General features: G+C 42.9%; 1 long non-coding RNA gene across 1 annotated transcript in view; it reads right to left on the bottom strand.

Annotated features, from left to right (window-relative positions):
* Positions 1-244: 244 nt before the first annotated feature.
* The window catches only part of LOC137204704 (uncharacterized), a 35,108-nt gene continuing 22,649 nt past the window's right edge, over positions 245-12,703 (bottom strand). The window contains exons 2-3 of the long non-coding RNA XR_010933796.1: positions 5,642-5,803; positions 245-1,777 (exon numbers count right to left, since the gene is read on the bottom strand). This is a non-coding gene — a long non-coding RNA (uncharacterized lncRNA). The remainder of the gene's footprint in view (positions 1,778-5,641; positions 5,804-12,703) is intronic.

Genomic DNA, 12,703 nt, shown 5'->3' on the forward strand with positions numbered 1-12,703 from the left:
CTGCATGGGTGTCCCCATTTCACAGATCAGAAAACTGAGGCTCAGGATGGTGAGGGACTTGTCCTCAGTTTACCGTACATGTGATCAGGACCACACAAATACAGGAAAGTGATTACATCTCAGGCTTCTCTTGAAGCTCAGCCGTGTGCCCACCACTTTCTGTGTGACCACATGTCCATATAGAAATTATTTTGGTTATTTGGTATTAATCATAATTCACAGTCATGTGGATCACTGCCCAGGATTATAATCATTTGAACGTGCTTTATTAATCACTGTATTCATGAAGGCGTAGAGACAAATCTCGGTGGTGATATTCTGAGAGCCTTTGATAAGCTCAACGTTGTCCTGTAATTATAGTGAAGATGGACAGAGATCAAGTCCATCAGTGATGATTCTCTGAGAATGAACATTTGGATTTTTTCTTTCCATGCAGTTGCCAGTGTCTTTGTGTTCAGGCTGGTAGATGTCACATAGCTTTATTATAATAAATTGGTGTGATATAGCACGGCTGTGGTTCTGTGTCCTATGCAGAGATTACCTAAAACTTTAGAACCATGATTCATCCCTGGAGGAGTTTTCACTCATATTGTACAATAACCAGAAAGTGTTTGGGACTCAAGGTGCCATGAAGTGGGCCTTCTGAAGTCCCCATCCTTCTGAAGTTTGCAGGCTGCTGTTTTTACAGATGTTTTCCTCAGCTCCCACCTTAATTCACATCGGAGGAGTTACTGGGAAATGAAACTGCATTTCCTCGGTGTCCCTCCTCCCTGCACGGTTGACTTCAACTGTGAGCCCACAGATACGCTCTACCGGCCGATGCCTGAGTTGTTTACCACATCAACCCGAAGATGCAGTAGTTACCTGTTTATGCTGGCTCAAGAAAAGGGCTGCCTCATACATATTTAGGGAGATGATCTGTATATCTGATGCACCTTACCTTTGCCTGGGCTTATACAGCGGTACCTCCTTCCTTAAGGAAACGCTAAGCCAGTCTTGACCTGCTGTTACAGAAGGATCTGTGACGTGTGTCCCAGTTTAAGATAATTTCCCATACGCCATACAAACTAAATTGCCCTTTTCTTGTTCCAAAACAAAAACCCTTATCCCACATGACTCAACAACAAAAACAAAAAAGAACATTTTTACTTTTTTGAGTAAAACTAATAATTATGGTAATAAAACAAAAACCTTCCATTTATATTTATTGCTCTTCCCTGGGCTCCCCTACATTGAACTAAGTGAGTATAGTTTCAACAAATCTTAGCTTCAGAAGGAGTTCTAGAAAGTATCTATTTCAACCTTCAGGTTAACATGGATATCTGTTCTCTTTATAAATACTTCCACAACCAAGCGTCCTCTCTTTAAAAAGTTGTCCATTTCATTTCTGGAAAGCTCTAATAAAGGTTAATCCACAGGAAAGGCCTTTCTTTTACTGGACTTATATCTTACAAGTGTTCTTTTCAGATATATTCACAAGGAAAAGGAGAATAAACTACGAGGCTCAAGAATAGGCCATTTCTGTGAAATAATAGCACAAGGGACAGAAGTTGATAGATTTGATCAATCTTATCAATTGCGAATAGACAAGTCTTGTAGAAGGAGCCTTGGCAAACCCCCAAGCCGATCCTTTTCCGTGCTTGGTGATCATCTGGAGACAGTTGTGGAATGTGACATTTTGGTCTAACACGAGCACAGAATAACGTGTAGCACACACCCAAATTAAGTGAGCCTCTAGTGAATAGGTCCGTACAGTCTCCAGAAACCAGCCACAGGACTGTAATGAAAGAAAGTGATGACAGACAAGTTATAACACACAGCCAGCCAATTTCTGAACACAGTATTTTGGCTGACTAGCCTTGGACATGGGAAGAATTATGTTACTCAATTTACAACTTATTAAAGAGGCAGAGAAGCCGTCAATACAGATGGCTGGTTCTATATCAAAGAAGACCAGGAGAGGTGATATTACAGAGCTTCTATTGAGCCAACCGTCAGGCAGTACTTAACTCACTTTTACCCATACCTAATCATTAGACAAGAATGAATTTTCGAAAGGTTAAAAAAAAAAACCTGCAGTATTCTTAGTAAGCCAAGCCGTTGCTGTCTTGTTATCTGCAAAAGCTTAGACATGCTGATGGAATCTGTTTCATTCCTTACGCAAGGCAGTAATGACTTTTTCACATGGTGCGTGTTTCTTGCGAGCAGTTGCCTACAACAGGCAGGATGGAATGCCTCTGTGTGGGGAGGGGGCCATATTGGACATTTGTGATAATGTGTCATGCTAGTAGATGCAATCTGCCCCCAAATACAACGTAAAAATGACTTCTGATTTACCAGAAGAAACACGTGGTACCTTATGTACAGTCAAGGAGCGTTTTTAACAGTCAGCCCCAAAATAGGCACCAGCAGTGTTGAGCATGAGAAGAAAAGAGCCATCCTGGCCTAAATGGACTTTGAGTTTGTTTTGAGACTCCATGAACGAAATAAAGTTCACCGTTGCTTTCAGTTGGTGTAACAGGGGAGCCAGAAGACTCAGGCTGTAGACATGAATTACACCTGATTTTTAATAATCTTGCAGAGGCCTAATTTACCTTGTCTACAGAAAGGGGAAATCTGAATTAAACTCTCCAAGATTTGTTCAGCCCTTACAGTCTGTGATTTTATCTTCTTGGTTGAATAACTTCAGCCCCTAGCAGTGGGAAACAAAAGACATTAAGCCTTTTGTCCGTAAGAGGGCTTCTGGATAATGTATTTTGGAAGACAAATAGGATGTTAGTCCCCTCACTGCCTAGTGGGTATGAATTAACACCCCAGCACTGAGTCATCTGTGACCTTAGAGGGACTCTTAAATTTCTTTCACTTTTATCCATTTGAAGTGGTGATAATTTATCTAACTAACTCTGTACCGACCAGATCTCACTCATAAGAATTAATTAGATAACATCTTACATTTTCTATTCCATGGAAATAAGTGTTCTAAAAAGGTAACCAGTGATTATTTTTTAACTTTAAAAAAATTTGTAAATTTTTTTGGCTGCACTGCGTGGCTTACAGGATCTTAGTTCCCCAACCAGGGATTGAACCCTGGCCATGGCAGTGAAAGTGCTGAGCCCTAACCACTGGACTGCCAGGGAACTCCGTATTTTTTAAAGCAACATGTCAACAACCTATGTGCTATCATACATAAGTTAAACCTCCGAAGAGAATATTTAGAGTGCGCTCTAACTCATAAATTAATCGCCAATTTTCTTTACAACCAGGATCCTTCTGATTTTTTTCTGAATTTTCAAGCTATTTATCAGAATAATTCACCAGCTTGGGTCATATTTCCTTTTCTCTGCAAGAGGATTTCACATCGTGAGCTGGAATTTCCTTTATTTAAGATGCTTGGAAAATCTGGAATGGTCTCACTGGTTCATTTCTAGAGTGGGAGGATCCAACCAAGAGCTGAAACTGATACTAAGCCTAAAGGATGTCTTTGGCACGGCAGTAATTTATACTTTACATGTGACAAGTTAATGCCAAGTAGTTGTTCAGTCCACGCAGAAGCAGATTTCATAGAATATAAACTCCTGAGTCAGGAACACCCTGAGGTAGTTCAGACCTGGATAAGGGGCCCGGCACATCTCCAGAACAGCTATGTATGTGGGCGACTGTTGGGCTTTAACTGGTGATTAATGAAAAACACTAACAGTTCCATGGAACTTTCCAAGACTCTTCAGCAACTATTTGGTTTCTTTCCTCCTGTTTAATTTGACTCATCCATCTATCTGGCCACCCATTTATGTCAAATTTTAACATTTCAGGATAATAAATTATGTCTTTCACATTAACATCACCAGAACAAGATACGAAGCTATGGATGAGTTTTTTTTATTTGACGCTAATTCCTCCATAACGATTCTTCACCTTCAAAAACCCAGCCATAGCTTATTTTTCAATTTTTTATTGGAAGTATAGTCGATTTACAATGTTGTGTTATTTTCAGCTGTACAGCAAAGTAATTCAGTTGTACATATATATATCCTCTTTCAGATTCTTTTCCATTTTAGGTTGTTACAAGGTACTGAATATAGTTCCCTGTGCTATACAGTAGGTCCTTGTTGTTTATCTTGTTTATATATAGTGGTATGTATTAGCTAATCCCAAATGCCTAATTTATCCCTCCCCCCGTTTCCTCTTTGGTAACCATAAGATTGTTTTCTACGTCTGTGAGTCTGTTTTGTAAATAAATTCATTTGTATCTTTTTTTTTTTTACAAATAAGTGATATCATATGATATTTGTCGTTCTCTGTCTGACTTATTTCACTTAGTGTGATAATCTCTAGGTCCATCCATGTTGCTGCAAATGGCAATATTTCATTCTTTTTTACCCAACCAAAATTTAGAGCAGAAAATAGATGATTCGGGCCTTTTGTTTATTTTTAACACATTCTATGGGGGACAGGGGGAATTTTTAGTTAATTTCCCATAGATACCTAAAATTGAGAAATATTTTTTCCCAGTACTATTTTTAGGAGCTAGTCAAAAAATTCCATTGTGACCCTGAGTTAACTGAGCTATTTCTGGACCCAAAATACAAATCCGAAAATTGGAGCGTGGGGGACCCCAGGGTGATCTTCCCATCATGGCAGCCTCTCTTCAGGAGAGGAAAAGTAGAATGTGGCAGGGTTCAGAGGTAAGCTGAAAACACAGCTGAGAAACTAGGACCCCAAAGGAAACGTTAAAGAACATTTTCTGGGTTTGGTCTGGAAAGGGAGGTGTGAGAAGTGATGGGCTCTGAGCTGTCAAGGTTGTGAAGGACCTTGACGCACAGGCAGTGGGAGAAAGCAGAGGCAAATTACTACATGGGGTTGGGGGGAGGTGGCCCCGGGAAGCATCTCCTGGCAGTGAGAGCTGTTAAGCACCAGAGCTAGGTGCCAGGGGAGGCTGGGCAATCTCCATTCTTGGCAAGTTTGGAAATTAGGTAACTGCTTATCTGCAGGGATCAAAGCTGTGGAGAAAGCACTGACCCAGCTCGGGAGACCCCTTTCAAGTGTGAGGATCTCTCAGCTATGGTGGGAGGAAAGTTGATCATGTAGAAACGAAGAGGACTCTCAACTGACTCTCTTTATCCATTTCCTTTTTCTGTCAAAACGAGAATTTTTATTTTTTTCTGAGAGGATGTGTATCCTGAGGAAATTATTATTTTCTATTTGCCTTTGACAAAAATAGTGCTAACCACTTCTGGCTTTTTAGCAGAACCTTCTGGCAGCGAGGATGGCAGGCTTGGGGTGCCTGCCAAGGCTCAGCTATGAGTCCTTCTCCAAGGTGTCCATTAAAGAGCTGTGACAGGGCAGGGCCACTCTGTGCCAGTTTGCAGAAGCCCTGAGGATGTCGGCCTGTGTGGTTCTTACAGAAAAAAAGGGGCATTTGAGTTCTCACACATCAGCTACCTGAGGGACTGGGTAACAGCATTTCTGAGTACTGGGAAAAGCAAGAGAAGCCTTTCCAGGCTACACTTGCTTACAGTCAGATGCTTCTAAGAAAGTGACACGTGTTTCTTACAAGCTTCCGGATAAGAATTGTGTTGTATTGCATCAAAACGTGTGGTTTTCATACCAACTGCTGTGGCCATCACAGGATTTTTGCACTTACAAGAACATCTTGGGAGGAGGACCAAGAAAGAAATTGGAACCCCTCTGCAGACTTTTCTTCCCGCTCATGAATCTTCACCCAGATGTGATCTGCTCCACTCTGGCTGTTCCCGTGCCTTAGGCCACTTGCGCTATAGTTTGTTAAGTAAAAATGGAGACTCACCTGCAAAAAAGCAGTACAGTCATTCTAATAAGTAAGGACAGGAATCCATTGTGTCTCTTCTAAAATACAGAGTTAATAGTAACTTCAAGATTGCTTATACAGCCCTTTCTGAGGGAAGCTGAAGCGAGTGCCCTTGGGAAGTGATTTTTATCTACTCTCTCGGTTGTTATTTAGGGTACAATGTGTAGTTTTCCCCTGCCAGCTGGGAAGTTATGTTGGGGCAGGAAGGACATCATTCTGCGTGTTGTGAAAGGCTTTCCCCAAGGGATCTCAAGCTGAGGCTGTGCTGATAAAATGCACATATAGAGAAGAGAAATATCTTTCTTTCTTTCTTCCTCTCCTTCTTTATAATCTTTTGGTTACACATCTTTGGACGGGAATAAACTAAATATAGAAATAAAATAGAGAAGAAACATGAACATCTAATTTTATTAGATGTTTGATTAGGGCAGCTTCTTAATTGTGAATGGACTAAATTGTGGCAGTTTCTATATAACTGTTTCAGCTCCAAATGGAAATTGCCCCCTTTGTAGATTGGGCATCTTTCTACAAATAAGCCAACTGAACTTTTTCAAAAGTGTACATGCACACAGATCTGCAACCTCTCTACAACTGACTGTGCTGTAGCCACGAACGGCTGGCTGAAATCCCCAAGGGAACAAGTTATCCTACCTTCCTAGGCCTTCCTAACTTTCAAACATTATGTTTCAGAAGCTCTCTCTCTTCTCCTTACTAATGAACTTCACTGTTTTATTTACTGTGCTTACTAGTAACCACAAGCCCTTTCAAGTTCCATCCCTAAAGTTACCTACATTTCAGGTGGTTTTGAAGAGCTGCTCTAGTTATTCTCCATGCAGGAAGGTAGTACCCAGTTAACTGTGTTTGGAGTCCTCTGTGAACAGACTAGGCTTTAGAAATGAGTGCAATAAAACATATTCTTAGACGCTTTTTGGAAAAATGAGTTCCTCTGACATAAACTGTTCCCCTTTCCTCCTCTGAGATCCTAGAATAAGTAGAGGAAAGTGTATAGGCATTGTACTCTGGTACAGCTGTGTTTGAATTTCAACCTACCAGGTCTGAGCTGTGTGACTTTAAACAAATTGCCTACCATCTCTGAGCCTCAGATTCCTCATCTGTAAAATGAATGTTCTCATCTCTTCCTTACAAGGCTACTGTGGAGATCAACTGAGAGGATATATATGAGACACATGATGCAGAGTAGGCACCTGGTACTACTGGTCCATCGGTAAGGACATGCCCCAACCCCAAACACATAGGAAGACTCCTGGAAGAAAATCGGAAAGAAAACTCGCAAGAATACTAAGGGAAGGACAGAGCCTAACACTGACTCAATAGACTGCACCAAAATCCAGTCAATTGTTCCATCTTTCTTCCTGATTTCTTTCTCTTACTTCCTGGATCTTCTGCTAGGGTTCCCAGATGCAGAAACCGGTTGAACTTCTGAAACTTGCAACCCTCATTAAAATGATTCAATTCTTCTGCTCTCTCTTTCCAGAAGAATTCAGAACGGCAACGACCACATGCTTTCCTAAGCAGTTCCCACATTAGTGCCTTTCCTATTCTCTTAAAAAAATGACCTTCTGGCCCATCCAACTGGAAGGCTATTGCGAACTTCCAGGGCCAGGGTCGCCTGGGGTCAGGTACATTTATAGCCATTCCCTCCTCTGAACCTTCCTGGGAATTTAAAAAACCTCCCTGATACATGATAATGAGCTGTAAGGACCCTATTTCCAAAGGACTGTGGAATTTGTGCTTTACCAACTATCCAGCAAGGCTGTGCTACCTCCCTACACGTTTTCTTCCAACTCCATCAATGTATCCTACAGCATTCAGTAATCTGGGGATATATTAAATCCCCTGTTTGTACAAAATGTTTCCCATTGATTAACTTGCTTGTTAAAAATAAAACTAAGTCCTTTTTCAGGAAGGGCTTTGCTAAGGCATTGATAGATCTTCTAGTAATTGGTATATTTATTGAACACATACTTCAAAGCACCATCTCAAGGAATCCTCCTAACAAATACTTGTGGATAAGGGACACTGAGACCTGGAAGGTCACAGAGGCACCTAAAGGGAGGATGCAGAACAAGCTCAGGCCGTCTGATATCAGAGCCCAAACTCCCTCCACTGTCCTCCCCGCAGGTTCCAGCGCAAACCATTCATTATGCCGCTGTAGCGGGATCTGCACTGGTGTTTCAGAGAAACTAAAATAAATCATGAAACATACTGTTTTGGTTGCTGTCTTCTAAAGGATGAGTATGAGGTTACTTCACTTCTGAATCGCACCTCCATTTACTTAGAACAGATGCCAAACTGAAGAATATTCTAGAGTTCTCAGAAAGAAGGCTTATTTTTTTCTTTGAGCCAAATCACCATAGTATGTGCTTCCAAAGGTCAATAGGTCTTCCCCAGAGTTGAATGGGTCCTGTAGGAATTTGAAGCTGTTATTAGGAGCAAAGCCCAGGCGTCATTTCCCTTTGCCAGGATGCTGTTCGATCGTGATGCACAGAATTCACCTCGATCTGGCATGGACAGTTTTCAGTGTCTTTCTACTTTGAGAAAACTAACATAGGAATTGTATAGAAAATGTTACGTTTCTGTCCAGTGCAGGAAGCAGTTTCAAAGCCAGCTCCTAAACTCCTATGCACTTCATCTCCACAGACCTTCTCTGTTTCTTGCTGGATGACCAGCTGTGGTTTGAGTGCCCTCCTCCTGGGCCACATAAGCTTTCTAACAGGTAGCAGTGTGGTGTTGGATTTAAAGAAGCAAGTTCTATACCAATTCACTTTCATCTTCTTCCTAAGCGTTTATTACCCCAGCCCCCAGCTCCCCAGTCCCCCGGCTGTCGCAGTGGTGGGAGGATGGCCAAACCCTCCACCTGGCATTTAGCTCATCCACAGCCCAAAGCCCGGCCACTTTTCCAGTCTCTTCTTTACGGTCTTTCTGATCTGCCTGCAACCCTGAGAAGGAGCCTTTGTGTCTTCTTCCTTTCTACCTGTCTGAATCCTATCCATCCATCTAAGTTCAGCTCCGATTAAGACAAAACCTTCTTCCTACAACAATCCCTACCATTGTCCCAGCAATCACCCGAGTCTGTGCTGTGGTCCAGAACTGAGACAGCTGAAAGAGTAAGATTCAAGGCAGGGAATGGAATAGCACAAAGAGAACCTGTCTGCATCCACAGTTGCCATGTACGTAACATTGCTGCCAGTCCGAATACCTACCACTTTGAAGAGGCATTGAGCTAATAAAGGCCCTCATATGAAAAGCAGGAAAGACTGCATGAAACTCAAGAATTAGGAAAGCAAAAATCCAAGAACAAAATATTCAAGGCTAAGACCAAGATGTGGACCTGGAGAGAAACCTGATCGTTGAGAGCAGTGACCCGGGTCATAATGAAGAGGAACTGCCAGTTACAGAGGAAGACAGGTCTGAACATCACATATGTCATCCACCACATGTTTCTATGTAGTTTAACCAGCACATGATTGGCCCTTCCCAGCATGCTTCTTATCTAAACTAAGTGAAAAATCCCTGTTGAATCCCAAGGATGGGAAAACTCATCTGCTAGGAGCCCAGTTTCAGACGTAAGTCCAGAGCACCCCATCAGGTGATGGCGCCCACCTTCCCCTATCCGTTCCTCAGCAACGTGAAACCATCAACTGGAGGCACAGCTGACCATCCCCAATGAGAAGGAAGTACAGAAGGCAGCCTCTCCCTCCCTCTCTCACGTAGAAAAACAGCAACAACTCAAGTGCTGATTAGATGCGCTGTGTTGACGGTTCTTCAGTCCCTGGACCCATAAGACGATCAGGATCAGTCTGAGGACTGCAGGATTCCTGGAGCTATAGCCCCGCATCTGGACGGTCTTCTGCCTGAAGACCCTTTAGAAACGAACAGCTATGGGACAGAGTTCTCCATCCTGTGTGGTTTATCTCAATTGCTTTCTCTTTTTATAGGAATTGGTTGGGTGCGGTGGGAAAAACAAAGACGGAGAGACTGTGGTCCGTTGTCCTCACGGTGCTTACAATCCCGCCGGTGAAACAAACCACGTTCATCTTAAAGATAGAGTGGCATATGCCGCCAGGTATGATTAAATACCAAACGAGTAGGTGATCAATCAATGGCGTGGCAGGGTGTCAATCTGCGAGCTGACCTGCCAGCCACAGCTCAGCGCACAGCGACCTGAGTCAGGATGCAGGGAGGCTGCGGCTAAGAATGACTTGAGGCGTTTTGCATACAATCAGGCAGAAAAGCAGCTACAGCAGGGAGGGGCAGGGAGGCAAGGCACGAGGGGAGCCCCCCACTCCCTTCCACCTCCCACCTACTGGACATTCGATCGCGCCTTGACTCTCCTCGCCGCAGCCCTTTGAGAAGGGTCCTCCTGTCTCTTCCCATCCCCCACCTCATTATAGGGAAGAGGTGCATTTAAGTTCTTGTAAAATTTTATCTCGGCGCTTTTCAGTTCTGCTTTTTGGCTTAGAAATCTCAAGCTCATTAAACATGATTTAAAATATTTTACCTTACCTCTTTATTTATTCAGCTCTTTAAAGTTTCCCTCCCCCACTTGTGTTTTATTATCACCTCTGCATTCTAATCATGTTCCCAGCTGCGAAGATCATCACACAGCCTTGTTTTAGCAATAGGTTTCTTTTTCTTTTATCTTCTAATTGGAATTTACCTTCAAAACCTTCCAAGACACCTTCCTGCCAACTCCTGTTTTTATTACCAGGCTTCCCTATGATTCACACCCTCTTATGTTAAAGCTCTCTCCCTTCAGGAAGCCAAACACTAGCTTTTTCTTTAAGTCTGTCTCTCTTCAGTTACTCATTTCTTAGAAAGGCCTCTCTTAGAAACTGAAATTCACCATGAAATGCACAGCTTAAGTTGTCAGGAAAACCAGCTAATTTCTATAGGATGAAACAAGACAGAGGTCAGCTTGATTCAACAGTGGAGTAGACATCCGTGGAAGGTTGGAAGCAGAAAGAACAGAGTTTCTGTTTTAAAAAAGAAACTACCCTTGAGGGCTTCCTGGTGGTGCAGTGGTTGAGAGTCCACCTGCCGATGCAGGGGACATGGGTTCGTGCCCCAGTCCAGGACGATCCCACATGCCGCAGAGCGGCTGGTCCCGTGAGCCATGGCCGCTGAGCCTGAGCGTTCGGAGCCTGTGCTCCGCAACGGGAGAGGCCATAAGAGTGAGAGGCCCGCGTACCGCAAAAAGGAAAGAAAGAAACTACGCTTGATTATAATGCTGTCCTATGTGGGTTTTTTCAAAATAAGAAACTAAAAATAGAAATTTTGTAGGTTCCATGATTTTCCAGTAAGTGGCATCCACATGGTGGAAACAATTGACTATTAACTCCACAGAGAAAGAAAGACGAATGTGAGCATGTCCATCCATGACTCAAGGTCTGGCCACAGATGACTGTCCCCAGCTGGAGACCATGTGGAAACAAGGGGGAACTTGTCCCCGCAGGACACGCCCGGTGCCTTCCAGGCGTGGAGATTGCAGAACAGGCTGTAGGGCAACAAAGCAGGGGTTGGGCCTTCTCCGTTACTCTCTCGAATTTTCCCACCACTGAGAAGAAGCACCAAGGATCTGTCCTGAGGAGGCAACTGCTGCATTTTTTTTTCCTCCCAGTTTTATTGAGATATAATTGCCATACAGCACTGCATAAGTTTAAGGTGTACAGCATAATGATTTGACTTACATGCATCGTGAAATGATTATCGCAGTAAGTTTAGTGAACATCCATCATCTCATAGAGGTACAAAATTAAAGAAATAGGAAAAAATATTTTCCTTGGATGAGAACTCTTAGGATTTCCTCTCTTAACAGCTTGCATATATAACCTACAGCAGCGTTAATTATATTTATCATGTTGTACGTGGCATCCCGAGTACTTGTTTATCTTATGTAAGGAAGGTTGTATTTAGAATTAACACTCAGAAGGGCAGGGTGGGAGGACAAGCCTGGAAAGTGAATTCTGAGAAATTCCTGGACATAGGGAGTGGTTGGGCCTGAGGACTCATTGGATCTGCAGTTGCCCTTACCCAGAACTGACATCTGTTCTCACCATTTGAGATTCCATAGTCTACGCTCAGGATGCCTGAAATTCTGGCACAAAATAGTCAGCAGGTTGATATTCTTGAACTGTTATAAATGATTTCCCTTTAATATGTCAAATCAGAAGGAAACTAGAGTACTGAAATGTGTATAAGTCATAGAAAGAAATTCAGATGTAGTATTCTCAATGGAGGAGCCCAAAGCCCCGGATCTGTGGGAAATAGCTCATGTTGAATGGTGATGCCATCCACTTCAGAAAGATCTCCTGAACTAAATAGTGGGGCTTTCATATCTAAAAACATCACTTGTATCTTTTTTTAACCACACCACCCAGGCTCTGTGTAGGTCATGGAATTAGCATGCAGTGTCAGTCTTCAGAAATCTGTGGTCAGCTGTTTAGATTCTCTTTCTTGACCATTAGAATCATAGGGAAGGTCTGTACACACAGTGGCTAGTTGATAAATAAGAATGACTACACTCTTCACCAACATCAGAAACTAGTTAACATTTTGTTTTGTCCCTAGATGCCTATATTTGGGGGGGGCCTCAATTACTCCCCTGAAGTCTGTGACTCTGTGCAGGGAAAACTCCCAGAATGTGTCACTTATCTCAGCACCCAGTCAGGCCTGGCCTCTGTGCTTCCAGATGGACACAGGGCACTAAAGGGATCGAACAGCAAGGGCATGACTGCTGTGAAGGACTGGGAGAAGGTCCAGCCTGGGAAGCAGAGGTGGTGAACCAAAGGCTCAGCCGTAGCCATGTCTAGACAAGCAGTGGGCAGTGAGATTGAGGGCAAAGAATGGGGTGTCCTA

The sequence above is a fragment of the Pseudorca crassidens genome, chromosome 1 (genome assembly GCF_039906515.1).
Source record: "Pseudorca crassidens isolate mPseCra1 chromosome 1, mPseCra1.hap1, whole genome shotgun sequence".
Lineage (NCBI taxonomy): Eukaryota > Metazoa > Chordata > Mammalia > Artiodactyla > Delphinidae > Pseudorca > Pseudorca crassidens.